We start from the raw sequence: 14,470 nt of genomic DNA on the forward strand, positions 1-14,470 counted from the left end.
TAAATATTTTTTCAAAATCTATGTTTCTTCCTCACCATATTATTAGCTCATAGATATCTACCATTATACGGAAAACGCTTTTTTAACAACTAATTTAATATTATCTCAAGTCTCAAGTTCCTATTTACACATCAACAAATAGAACTACATAATCTAAACTAGATAATCCTAAATCATTTAAATGAAAAGCAGTAGTTTATAACTCACATTACCCTGGTAATGATGCTAAATATGTACAAAAAAAATGTACGCACAAAACGTACGCCTAAAAAACTTATAGTCTATTGTAGATGTGTGAAAATAACTTATTGATAATTTTAGTGCAAATAAAGAGAACAATAAATATTAAAAGGCGCTTTAAATTATTTTTTTTCTCTTTTTTTTTTTTTTTTTTTTTTTTAAATTATTGATAATATCACATTTTATTTACAAACAAAAAAAAAAAAAAAAAAAATAATTCAGTAAAAATATATAAAACAATTTTTTTTTTTTTTGTATTTTTAAGAAAACATAACAATATGAGCCTAATAACTAAAAATCTCGATAATAATGGATAAACTAGACAGGATATACATTGCAGTTGGTTAAATCAGTGAAGTGGAAAGCTCACCCCCATATTTCTATTGTACACCTTGCTAGCTACCCCTGTAGCACGTGCTAATATACATAAAAACCCTGAACTTCAAACGGTTATACCAGGTGGGTTGATAAAAATAAACATAAACAAGATAAAATACTGATATCTGCTTTAAAAATGCACTGAAACAAATTTTATTTACAGAACCACTATAGGGATTTTTTGAAGTAAAACTTCTTTACGCGTTTATAAAACAAGGCCGTGGACACACACAAGCGAGACGAAAATGGTAAGGACAGCCTATGGCTTAGAAATACATAGCGACGCGATGTGTATTTGGGAGCAGTTCAACTGTGTTTATCAAAATATTGATATTTTAAACACAAATCTTGTGAAAATTTTAATTTACTACTTCTTTTCAACATTTCAACTACACCTTTTCAAACATGCCCTTCAAATCCAATTTAATAGCTGCTAATAAGAAGTTACACTTCAAATAATTTTTAAATTATTTTTGAACCCCGTGAAGACTTTGAAATAAGATATCCCAATCCTGAAAACATCATACACCTGTTATATATAATTACAAAACTACCCCCCTTATCTAGATTAAAAAGGGGTCGGACTTTAATTGGGCTAAAGATGGCAAAGTAAAAGGTATAGAGTATCTATCTACCTCAATAATAAGGATGAAGATTTGCAGGTGATGAATCATACCAAACACCATGGGAAAAATATTTTAGAGGGGTTGAAACACCTGACACCGAGTGATACCAAAAGCAGGGGAAATTTTCCAATATGAGGGAAAGTAGTAGCTCATAAAAATGTGTAATTTTTCTAAATAGCTATCCAAATAATTTATATTCTACATCAGAAAATAACTAAAATCACTAATATGACATTTTTCAATGCAATATAACAATCCTTAATGGTTGAAAATCTGTGCCTACGTGTCCATACAATCTTATTGTCAGCATCGAAGAAGATTTGGAGAGAAGGTGTATTGCTATAGCGACACTCCATAGCAACGCTTAGGGAGTTTCACTTTCATCGAGGGATGCTATAGAGATCAATGCGTTGGCCTGCTCGAATAATACAGTTATAACTTTTCTTGCAAATACCTATTCTTTTGATATTATTTATTCAAATATCTTTCCAAAATAAGTAGAAAGTTTTACAGTTAATTTGTATTTGTTTTCTTTAAATAAAACTTTACAGTAATATGTAAATAATGTGAGTCAACATTTAATAAAGCCAACTTTAGTAAATATTATTAATACTCTTATTTATCCATACATTTTCAGAAAAATTATAATATCATCATTAATCCACAAAATAATGTGCTTGATTAAGATAGTAATCAAACTGTCCATAATTCCTTTAATGCGGAAAATTGCTTTTTGAAAGATTTAATACAGATCACTTACACTTTGAATGACTAATTTTCCTTCTTTGATAGCTAATTTTCAAATTGCCCTGTCTGCCTCTGTGTGAGAGCGAAATTCGACGTAGGGGACGACATTGCAATGATTAACTTAAATTAGGAAAGCGATATCGAATTTTTATTTGTATACTAATAAAACGGAAAAACACAAGGAAGAGGCCATTTGTAAGTTCAAAAAATACTCCTAATTGAAGGAAGAAGAAATCATAAATGTGCAATGCAAAATATAAAATGGCTTTGTTATTAATTTTAACGTAAAGAAAAGTAACAAAATAATTGATAAAATATAGAAAAATCAAGCAAACTAAGCATTTACCTAATGTTGCTATGTTGTTGTACCCGTTGCTAGGCAGTCGCCAAGGATACCGAAGTGGATATTCCAATTTTGACAGGTGCCTCAGATTTCTGCGATTTACTTATATTGTTCCCTTTTTTACAGTAAGCTCCTTTTACTGTAAAAATAATTATCTCTTACGTATCTCCATTTTTTGTACTTGATGTATTAATACCCCATAGGAACTGTTATTATTGATTATTTTAATGTGGCAGACAGCTGAGACGGCAACTGCCATAACCGACCGATAAAACAGGAATCTGTCATATTTCTCGCCACTGACCACTGATAGATTATTTTATTTCCCTTTTCTAGATAATTTTCTGATACCCTTGATAAATTTTATAAAATATCGAGGGAAGTCAGATACATTCAAAAAATTATTTTTAAAACTTCTATTAAACATCCAATAATTAAATTTATAGAAACTCTTTTAATTTCTTAAAAGAATTATATTAAAATTAAACCAAGAAAGTAAATTGGGTTGCCTATATTAGAATAACATACGTTTGTATTTGAATATTTTAAACTTGCATTAATTTTATGTAAAATAAGTTAGTGCTTAGCTTTTTTACATTGTCAAGACCTACCTGTTTTGAATTTTTATTTATTTATCTACATAACAAGCAACTTTTTATTATAAATATTTTGGTAAAGATGTGGGGTCTGGATATGGTCTGGATAAGAGATACAGACTAAGGTCTGGATCTGGTGGCTGACCTTTAAGGGATTATTTGCTGCAAATAAATAGTCACAGATTGTAAGTTATTTTGGAATTATTTTCAGTAGAAAACAAATTAATGTTTTTATCAGTGCTATCAATAGAGATGATTTACAATATTATATTATTATTTTAATTAAACAGAAATAAAACTCTAGATTGACGCTACGTTTAAAAAGTGCTTTATTAAAACTTCGGAAAATTAAAAGAGGCGTGTCCAAGTTTCTTCTTTTTTTAGAATTTGTAAATACCTTATTCAAAGGTAAATACTGTAGCTCATCCTTGTCTTGTTCATACTAAGTTTTATAACATTTCATTAAAATTGTAGAATCAGCAACAATAATAATTACCTTGTTTAATTCTGCTTGATATAAAAATATTATAAAAAATATCTTAATATCAATCCAATATGCTCAAAATTCTACCTTCACCATATTGTCAAGATTTTATTTTGGCATAACAGGAAACAAAAATTATATATTCTGGTGTTGGAGCTTGGAAATTGATAAAAAAAACTACAAATACATAATTTGTACAGCACAGAACCATGTTATATAAGTTTTTTTTATTGATTTCATAGCAAAATTGGTGAAATAAAAGTAAAAAATCTTGGCTATTACATTGACTAAGAAAATGCCTTGTAGAAGCTACAAATAGGGGCCTTGTTTTATAATTTATAGACGTAATAAGTCTCTATTTAACTAAATATTACATTATTTCGGAAAATATCCAACAACAAAGTTATATTAATTGAAGATTCTGAAGGTTACCAAACCGCCACCATATTTTTGAATTTTATTTTAATTTATATGGGTTTAATAGGTCTGAAACTGCTTAATTAACTATATTTAATGATAATCCATCATTCCTTAACTATTTTAAAGCTTCAAAATCTTTTTTAAGGCAAAAATCTATTTTTTATGATACTAATAATTAGTGACATTGGGGTAATTAAAATGCGATATCTATGTGAATTTTGCTTTATTCGTTTATTGTTTGGTGTCATTTTATTCGGAAAACACGTAGCTACATTTCCCTGGTAGTAGTTTTGTCTCCAATGTAGCGTTATACTGCCAAATTTTCAGTTAAACGTGAAATTTAGGTCATAAAATTACATAATTTTTCATCGGTAAAACAGAAGAAAAACGCGAGTTGGTGCTCCCTCTAGCGTCAAAAATCAGAAACCTAGCGACAAAACTCAATGTTATTGGTCGTTTCGGTCGATTTTCGTCATCTCTAGACGGACCGTTGGCGATGTAATGTCTTTGTTAGTTGCCTCTCCAAAACTTGTTAAGGAAAAGTGCCTTTTTCTTGTATATTGTGCTCGGAAATCATGTGTAGTGCATAGCTGAACTCTTAGATAGGGTAAGTTCGACCATGTTCCTACGAATTTCCCGATATTTTACGAAAAATCCGACCATCTAAAGGCGACCCGTAGAAGCGCAAAGCGCAAGATCAACAAAAAAAAGTCAAAGCCACCTTTATTTTGTTAAACTTTTCGTTTCTGTCTGTTTACTTTTTTTTATACTTTCTGTTGCTATAAATAGTTCTTTTTTATGGTTGTACTGTATTAAAATAATCATTTTCAGACTTAAATAGTTTGATGAATATAGGATTTTAGAAATAAAAACCTTATATAAGTGAATAAATTATAGTCAGTCAATGTTCTAAAGAATATTTCTAACAGTAGTGCACTTGATATGGGTTTTCTTAAAGATATTATATAATAGAAGAATGCTTATGTAATAAATTTTTTATAAAATAATCTAAATAGAGTTTAGGAACCTGTAAAACACAGAAAGATTACATCTGCCTGTATTTAAACTAAATAACATATAGAAACTTAATAGAAGGTAATAATTAGTACTTAAATATTGTAGGTATAACTGATAATCAATTATAACTGATTGTTATTGATAGTTTTTCTGAAGCTAGTAAATTTTCAATTCATTTATTTAATTTATTTCTTTAGAGACTTTTTGCTTAGGTTTTTAGGTTTCTAGATGTCCTTGTCTTGTGCAGGGTCCGGCAAAAATACCATGTATGACATTTATAGCTCCTAGAATAAAAAACTAAAAACATAAAAACATTCAAACTTTCTAAAATATAAAATAATTTTTGAATGTTTTTTTTAAATATATATTATTTATTCACGTTTATTCATATTTTGATATTTCAAAATTTTTAATTATTTTGCAGATACACGCAGTATTATTTCATATGGCTTTTCAACTGTAAAATAGGAGAGAAAAATTATTGGGTGGCTTTGATAAAAATTTACTGTGGAAAATGCCATATTAAATATAAAACTGCGAATATCTGCAAAACCGTTAAAAATTTTGAAATACTCTAAATACAAAAAAAAAATCATTTTTTAATTCTCCATCTATTGGAAAATAATATACAGGGTGTTCCATTAAAAAAACAAGAAAAATTATTTTATATTTTAGAAAGTTTGGTGTAGAATTTTAAACATCCTGTATGATTTACGATTACCATATTTATAGCAAAGTAGATAAGTACGGATCAACTAAGGAAAATACCTAATATAGTTTTGATTTCAGGACAGTAGGTACTTGTATTTTTAATATTTTTTTGGGATAGGCTGAAAAAAATATTTATTATTTATTAATATCTATGAAACTATCGAAGTATATTTGCCCATATCTTAGGGTTATGTAAAGGGATTTGAAATGAAGCCAAAAATGGAATAACATATAGGGTTTTCCATTAAAAAAATCATCCCGATCTACTCACACTTTTTTGGGCCGCTCTTTAAAATATTTTCCTGGAATACAAACATTTCCTGAATTTAAACAAACTTTCCAAGTTTTTTATTCTAGGAGCTACAGATGCCCGACGCAGTATTATTGCCGGACCCTGTATAGTATAAGTGAATTAGATGATCTATTTGAAATTCTGTTTAAATTAATAGAAAATTGTTAACATATGAACTATGTAACTAAAAGATATTTTGTCTTGTTTCAGATTATGCCAGAAATTATCCAGAGTTACGGATATCCAAGGACTACGCTGCCAGTTAAAAAGGATATGACGAACAACACACCAACACAGCAACGGATCTTCAGGTCGCAAAGAAACCAAGCTGCTTTTGGATGGAATGGACCAAGGATCGGTATGGGTCTGGACACGTCATATAGCTCAGGTCGTACCTGAGCTCGGGCGCTGTATCCAGACGTGCTGCACTCCGGGAGTGAATGTGCGCCTTTACACATTTTGCTCGGTACAGTCGCGGGTAGGGCCCAGCTGGACTCGAGAGATGGTAAGTACGACCATTTTTCTATGCATTTTCTGATATTTTTCGACAAATCGAACCCTCTTAAAGCGGCTGGCTTGAAAGCAATTCTATTGGCTGAATGTAACGTTATTTCTCTTTCAAGAATATTTCTAATACCTAGTAGTGCATTTGATATCGTTTTTCTTAAAGATATTATATCGTCCCATTGCTGCCAAAAGTCACTAACTTACTTTTTATTACTTCCGAGAAAAATGCGTCTAAAGATGAATTGCATTGCATAGAGATGTTATAGTTAGTAACTGTTCGGTATTAAAATAAAACATAAATAGCCAGAAATCGTAGTTAATGACTTTTGCAATCGATTCTCCGCTTCAAAACATAGTTAGTGATTGAATTTGGTTGTTCGGAAAAATGTTAGTTAGTGACTTTTGGCAGCAATAGGACCAGGGGCGCAACTAGACATGTACTTTTAGGGGGGCTTAAGTTTTTTTGGGGGGGCTTAGGTCACTATAAGATAAGATTCATGTGAGGTTTAAACCAATTTTATACGATAAGCACTGGACATCTGGGCCCCCCCCCTAACAGTTCCGCCTCTGAATAGGACGATATAATAGGGGAATACTTATGTATTACATCTTTTATAAAATAATCTTAATAAAGTTTAGAAAACTGTAAAACACAGAATTGCATCTGCCTGTAGCTGGTTTAATTAGTGAAATATTTAATGAAGAATAACTAGTGAAATTTATATTGATATTCAGCTGATTTTTTTCTCGAAACTGATCTAAACCCTAAAAATTAAAATAATGTTTCCTTGTTTTTTAAGTTTGTGAAATATTTCTCTATAGCCTATGTTATTAATTGTGCATTGATTATTTTTTTCTAAATATATACCTATGCATTCATTTTATAAAAGCACTTGTTAGATTGTTATTGATAGTTTTTTTGAAGCTAGTAATTTTTTCTTGCTAATTCATTGAATTTATTTATTTCTTAGAGACTAGATGTGCTTGGGGTTGATAAACTATAATATCTTTTTGTTGCTTCTGGCAAGATTTTTAAATAGTTTACTGATATTTTATTAACTTTTCATCCATTACTAATCTCACAGAAATATGTATATATTTTTATTTTATTTTTATAATATTTGCGAAGAAAATTTAAAGGATATTATCAGCTGTTTTTTTAATAATGGTACTTTATTCTAATATTTTATTTATATTCTGTTACACTCTGCATCTACGACTTTTATCTGTTTTATCTATCTATATTTTTTTTTTAAATGCTTTATATTAAATAGCTATTGAAATTTCTTGGTAACAATTTTTTTAGTAACCAAAATTATAATATTATTTACCCACTCTTTCAAAAACAGACACACTAAGATTTTCCAATGTTTAATGATATTTTACTATTTCTTCGTCCATTACTAATTTCTACAGAAATATATTTTATATATTTTTGTTTTCTTTTTTGGACATTTGGTATACAAATTTTTAAGAAAAAACAATTAGCCGTTTTCAATGATATAATTTCTTTAGATTTTTCTAAAATAATGCTACTTTCCAGGCTACTTTATTGTAATTTTATTTTTATTATACTATTTCTTAACATCTATACTATATACATAATATATTTTTTAAATAATTTTTTACTAAGTAGTTATTTAAATTTCTTGGTCACAATTTTTATTAGCATTCATAGGATCATAGGTATATAGGGTGAACCAAAAGCACAATAGATATTATTCACTCCCTTTTTCAAAAACAGGTCACACAAAGATTTTGAAATATTTTACTGGTGTTTTATTAATTTTTCGCATTCACTACTAATCTTTACAGAAATATGTGTATATTTTCTTAAATTATTTGTATAGGTATACATTTTTAAGAAAAAATATTAGCTGATTTCAATGATATAATTTCATTAGATTTTTTTAAATAGTGCTACTTTATTGCAATTTTAAATTTTTTATACTTTGTTCTTTTTGGCTTACTTATATCTATATTTATTTTTGAAATTACTTTTAATTAAATATTTTTTTTAATTTCTTGGTTAATTTTTTTTGGAACTCATAGGTGTATAGGGTTTCAACCAAAATTACAATATTGTTCACCCACTTTTTCAAAAACAGCTCACACTATGAAAAGTTAATTTTTCATAATCAAATCACATTTTTCTAAATTGAGAATAATTATTTGATTGTATACAGTATACTTAATATTTTACTATATTTTTTTTCTACAACCAATTTGTAAATTAATATTTCTCCAATGTATATATTAGTGTGATCAATAGTTCAATCAGTCAATAGAGAAACAAACATTTTATCTCTGTCACATAGAGTAGTTAAAAGTTAATAAAACCTACACTCTTTAACGTCCTGTATAACTGAGGGGTTTTATTGAAGCGCGAATATTGAGATACCCTGTATATTTATTTTACATTTTTAGTTTCACTTATATTTTTTATTTTAACTTTCAGTAACTCTAGTCGTTGATTATTATTCAAGACTATATATTATTAAAAGCCAGAGGGTTGTTTGGGGCCTTTTTGTAGTTTTTTTTCTTTTTTCAGATCGCAATCGAATGGGGACACACAATTGCAATTACCAAACTACACTTACTTTACCCATGCAGACGGCTCATGGAATGCTATCACGTGAAAATCCATCAACGCTCCCAGCTAGTAAGCGTGCGGTTTAATGTCTCTACTATCAGGCTCTAAAGACATGAGCGCTGAGTTCGTGTTAGATTAATCCGTCGTTTTACCTAGTCTGGGTTCAATATCACAAGTGTCCACTCTTTTTCTCTAACGCAAATAAAACTCTATAAGAAATGTTTATAGACTTTTATCCATGAAAACAGAGATTTTCATCTCTATATTTGAAATTATAATTAAATTAAATAAATGTCATTTTAACAGAATCTTTCACATGAAGTATCTAATAAATGCCAGTACTTTTTAGTGCTCGTATTTTTTTTTTAAAATCGATAGACACAAAAAAGCAGCGTTGCGGGGTGGTTGCGATGCAATCTGTGGGCTGTGGGGACTGTCGCGAGGGGCCAGTCTCGGAGGCCTGGGACTGTTTCGCCCTGGATTCGTTCGCATATTATTACAGCCCCGGTAACAGGCCGGGGTTCCCAGGTGCTCGTTGCGTTGTAGTCTGCCAGTGGGTATGTTATTCGACCGCTCCATTACCGGGCGTAAGCTTATAACATGCTATGCAGGCTATCCCATGGGGCCGGGTTGTTGTCCTAAACGTAAAGGGTGTCTGGGGAGTGGGGCTCAGCTCAATTAGAGGACTAGGAGGCTTGTAAAGGGGTGCAGTGGGTTGGGCTCATCTGACACTCTTGGACCGGAAAGGGCAGGTAAACGCTGGTCCTTGAGTGGAGGGAATGTGGCAGAAGACGTTACGTTAAATTGTCCGATCGGAACGTCATAAAACTATGTGGTTATTCTCAGCCTCCGATGTCGCCTTGCTAATTAACCACCAATATAAAGCTTTTACTAGTGAAAGTCTTTATATTTTTCCTTCTCCTCTTGAAACTGAAAAACGCAGGCATATAAACTTGTTTTCCGGGTTGCCTCGTTACTCGAAAAATACAAACCGTCGTCGAATGGTTTTTTCTCGACGACACCGTCAAATTCTTAATCTGATTCTTTTTGAGCTGGGTCGCCCTGTAGCCCGGTGATTTTTGGTCTGGCCAGGGTTCCAAGGAACAAATGTCCTCAGGAATGGAGGATCAAGCTGGTATCGGAGGGTCGATGCTTGGCCAAGATTCCGTAAAGGTTCGAATTGACTGGAACAACACCCGCCGTGCCTTTGGGTCTCTCCGGTGTTTTGGTCTGTTCATTTAACCGGTTTATGAAGGTTCTATTTCTTGGAGGTATGACCGGTTAAACCCTTTTTTTTTCTAAAACTTTAACGGCATATGTGCCAGGAAATCGGATCTTCAATAAACCACTCATTTTGCTAAGTATTATTGTAACAAAAATTCATGTTTTTTATTTTTATCAAGTTTTGGTAGTGCTGAATTGGGAGTGCTAAGGTAATGGAGGTACACATCTTTTCTTATTTAACTGTTTAGTGCTAGTCTGGTCTCTAACGTTGAATCGAGAGTGCTAAGGCAATGGAGATCCAAATCTTTCATTGTTCTAGTGTTTTCTTTTTAGCGTTGTTTGGGATTAGGTTCGCACTAAAAATTCTGAAGAATATAATTTTTACTTTCTGTAATTTTAAACTAAATTTAATCACCCTATAATCATAATTATAGTTTCTGTAATGTTGAATCGAGAGTGCTAAGGCAGTGGAGATTCCAAGTCTTTCACTGCTCTAGTGTTGTCTTTTTAGCGTTATTTGGGATTAGATTCTCTCTCATAAAAACTATACTAAAAAACATAATTTTTGTTCAAAATAATCTTTTTTACATGGTCTCTTGTGAATGGATGATACTATTACGATTCGAAGAGTAACAGCCTTCTTGTTTTAGTATTCCCGTTCACGTATAAATTAAGTAAATTCACTCTGATTTATACTGTTTTATTCTCTATATTTTTATATAATTTCAAATCAAACTTATAATATTTTTTTATTAAATTTACTGGTCTTTGAGATGAATGAATTGGTAATGCTAAAATAGCGCCGGTTCCAGTCTGGCGTTATTTTAGGGTTTCTTTTCACTGTTGTAAGAGACTGGAATAAGGGACCATTTTTTATGTTGCTCTGCCCCATCAAATTTTCTCTGCTTTATCGCTGTATCTAAACTATTTTACATAACTCTCTATCTTATCTAAACTAATTTTTCTAATAATCTCATGTCAAAACGATAGAGCTTATTTCAAAATATAACATTTACCTTGCAATTGACAGCCAGCACTGAGGGGGAGGGACATACTTCTGACGTCTAATCGGAATGGTGGGATGGGCCGTAGTCCAGCATATTCAACCTAGTGTCAGTGTTAGTGAGGTAAGTCTGAACACACACCTGTCCAGTTCTTTCCCATAAAGCTAATTCAGAAATATTTATATCTTTCCAGAACTATGATCGTGTACGCAGCGTGTGTTGTTTGTCATTTTAGTCGGTCTGTGTTAGATGTCCTGCTACTAAAAAGTATTTCCAGGTTCTGTCGATCCTGATGACGCGTTAAATGGGATTCCCCAGGGACCGTCCGTAGTCCCTGAGGGGCCAGGGGCTTCCTTCTGCCCTCCACGGTGTGACGACACTGCTTTTTACGCCGTGTAGCAGGAATCGCCGGTAAAAGGATGTGGAATGGAGGTGAGTTGAATTTATTTGGACTTTCTGGACGCTGGCATCTTTACTGATCTTCTTTTTATCGTTGTTTCAGTATGCAGATGAAGAGGAAATGTAGAAGAACCATTTCTAAAGCATAATTATAACGGTCGCGTGTCGGTTCGTGGTTCTAGGGCTGTTCTAAGGCTTTTCACAGCATTTTAAGGTCACACTTTTTATTTGCGTTCATACTTTCTTTGATTATAATCATATACCATAATCCTTTGTATTTTTTGTCGCTTGTAAAAATCACAAGAAATAATAATTTTAATTTTTTTCGAGGTGTCTATTTCTCAAAATATTATTAAAAAACATTTTTTTGCTCAAAGTTTAATGAAATGTGTGCCAGGAAATCGTATCTTCAATTAACCATTTTCTTTCTTTCAAGTATTTTTATAATAAAAATTATTATTTTTTATATTTTAATCTAGTCTCGGTAGTGTTGAATGGAGAGTGCTAAGGTAATTGAGGTTCACAGCCTTTCTTATTTTGGTGTTTTCTGTTTAGTGTTATTAGATTCCTAAAGGATATCATTTTTATTTTCTGTAATTTTAAACTAAATTTAATCACTCTATTCTAGTCTCTGTAATGTTGAATCGAGAGTGCTAAGGCAATGAAGATTCCAAGTCTTCCATTGTTTTAGTGTTCACTTTTTAGCGTTATTTGGGATTAGGTTCTTTTCAAAAAATTCTAGAGGACATAATTTTTATTTTCTGTAATTTTAAACTAAATTTCAAACAATAACCACTCTATTCCAATCTCTGTAATCTAAATAATGAAAGTTTTCTGTAGGGCATTGTCATAGGATTAAATCTTATTTTTTCTATCATAATTTTACTATTTTTTAATTATTCTCTAATTGCAGTTACACTTAAAAAAAGGTGTGAGGTATCATGTTTCTTAATAAACTTGTACGTTTATACTAAAACCATTCAAAATATTTTTATTTTTATTCATGTTTAATATAATAAAACTTAAATTTGATAATTTTAAAATAATGCATTTTGCACATCCTTAATTGTATTTTCGAGTAATGTAAATTCTCGTTGAAAATAAAATTAATTCAAATTTTCCTCCTTTATTATTATTCAATCTCCAAAGTTCTCTATACAGATTTATTTCGTTAAAGACACCTTAAATCTTTCTTGTCACCTATAGTAGTAAATCTATAATTTTTGTGGCCTTGAGATGTCCGATGTGCAAGTCTCAGTCGTAGTACCTTCTTCACTAACTGTTGCCTTAAGGTACTCTTGTCCTTAAGGCTGTTTCTGAGGAGGCACGACGATTGGTGCAGGTTTGGAACGAAGATTTTCTGGAAAAGGACAGTAGGATGGAGAGCATGGAACGAGATAAAATCAGGTATGTTATAAGATTTATTTCTTTTTTTTATTATTTTCAACTAACGTATTTTTTCTGTTGTTTCAGGTTAGTGAGCGTATATTTTTGTACAAGGGATGCATATCGTGGGGAGTGCTCTGCAAAAAACGTAAGTTTTTTTAAAAATATTTTCGTGGTTATTTTTCCTGGTTTATTTGGTTGTTCGTTTATTTCCCTGGAGATGGCGTGAGCGCGGTCCTGCAGGAGCTAAAGTCACCTGTGGGGCCCCTCACAGAAGCGAAGCAGAGTGTCGAGTCGACCTCTACCGGGGCTAAAGTCCCCTGTATGAGCGTCCTCACAGAAGCACGTTGGGTTGAGATCCGCAGGGGCTAACGTCCTCTGTGAGTCTCCTCACAGAAGCAAAGAACATGCTTTCCTCTCGAAAGCAGCAGAGGTCCATTGGGTTGTTATGTCTATCGGTATTTTTATTGGGTTGTTATGTCTATCGGTTTTTCTTAAGAGTCTCTTTGATGTTCTTCTAGCTCTGTTCATATTATCTAACTTTTAGCTAATTTTCTTTAACTTAGTCTAAATTTTCTAAATTTATTATTATATTTCCAATTCAAGTTCAGATATAATTCTAGGCCCCAGAAAAAAGGAACCAAGTTTTTTAAGTTATGTAGTAGAGATTTTTATGACTTTTTAGGTCAGTACCTATTAGGTATTAGTATTTTCTGTAATTTTAAACTAAATTTAATAGAATAATCATCATATTCTAGTCTCTGTAATGTTGAATCGAGGGTGCTAAGATAATGTGGATTCCAAGTCTTTTATTGTTTTAGTGTTTTCTTTTTAACGTTATTTGGGATTACATTCTCTCTGATTTAAACTATTTCAAAAAAACTTTTATTAACTATAATTAATATCATTCTTCATATTATCTTAGTCAAATTGAAATCTAGAGAATGTCTAACAGATATTTTTATTTTCTTAAATTATACACGTTTAATTTAAGGTAACTCTCTATAACTTCCTATTTTTTTAACTCACTTTCTTTTACTTATTACTACTTTAGAGTAAACTCATGCCAATATCTAAGCATTTCAATAACTAAATTTTCAATACAAATAGTCTAAATGTTTTAAACTTATTTTTGTATTTTCAAGTTCAGGAATGACTCTAGGGCCTAGAAAAAAGTAATCGAGTTTTTTATTAGTGCAGTAGAAATTTTTAGGACTTTTTGAGGTCATCATTAGTTCAAGTTTAAATTTTTGAAGTCCAAAACCTAACAGGGTTATATCTAAGTCTGGTTTATTTTCTTAAGAGTAGGTCTTGGCGATCTACAAAGACTGATAGAGCCTCTATGAGATTCCAGTTTGAGTCGACATCTTCAGATGATTTTTGTAGGGTTCTTGTGTCTTATAGGTTCGCGTTGGTTGAAGATATACTTTATTTGAAGCTGTATACAACAGGTCAGAGTCATGTCGTAGCCAAATTGAGGTCTACACAATCTCTATGTATATG

General features: G+C 31.3%; 1 protein-coding gene and 1 long non-coding RNA gene across 2 annotated transcripts in view; one reads left to right on the forward strand and one right to left on the reverse strand.

The window, feature by feature from the left end:
• LOC115891042 (DNA-binding protein RFX2-like) overlaps positions 1-2,458 on the reverse strand; it is a 49,999-nt gene extending 47,541 nt beyond the window's left edge. The window contains exon 1 of the mRNA XM_030911439.1: positions 2,338-2,458. The gene's annotated coding sequence lies outside the window, so the exon portion shown is untranslated. The remainder of the gene's footprint in view (positions 1-2,337) is intronic.
• Positions 2,459-4,340: 1,882 nt separating this feature from the next.
• On the forward strand, positions 4,341-9,138 carry LOC115891047. Its single transcript, XR_004051741.1, has 3 exons — positions 4,341-4,441; positions 6,065-6,359; positions 8,913-9,138. It is a non-coding gene; the product is annotated as an uncharacterized LOC115891047 (long non-coding RNA).
• The last annotated feature ends 5,332 nt before the right edge of the window (positions 9,139-14,470 follow it).

This window comes from Sitophilus oryzae, unplaced genomic scaffold (genome assembly GCF_002938485.1).
Source record: "Sitophilus oryzae breed Bouriz unplaced genomic scaffold, Soryzae_2.0 scaffold_944_pilon_pilon, whole genome shotgun sequence".
Taxonomy (NCBI): Eukaryota; Metazoa; Arthropoda; class Insecta; order Coleoptera; family Curculionidae; genus Sitophilus; species Sitophilus oryzae.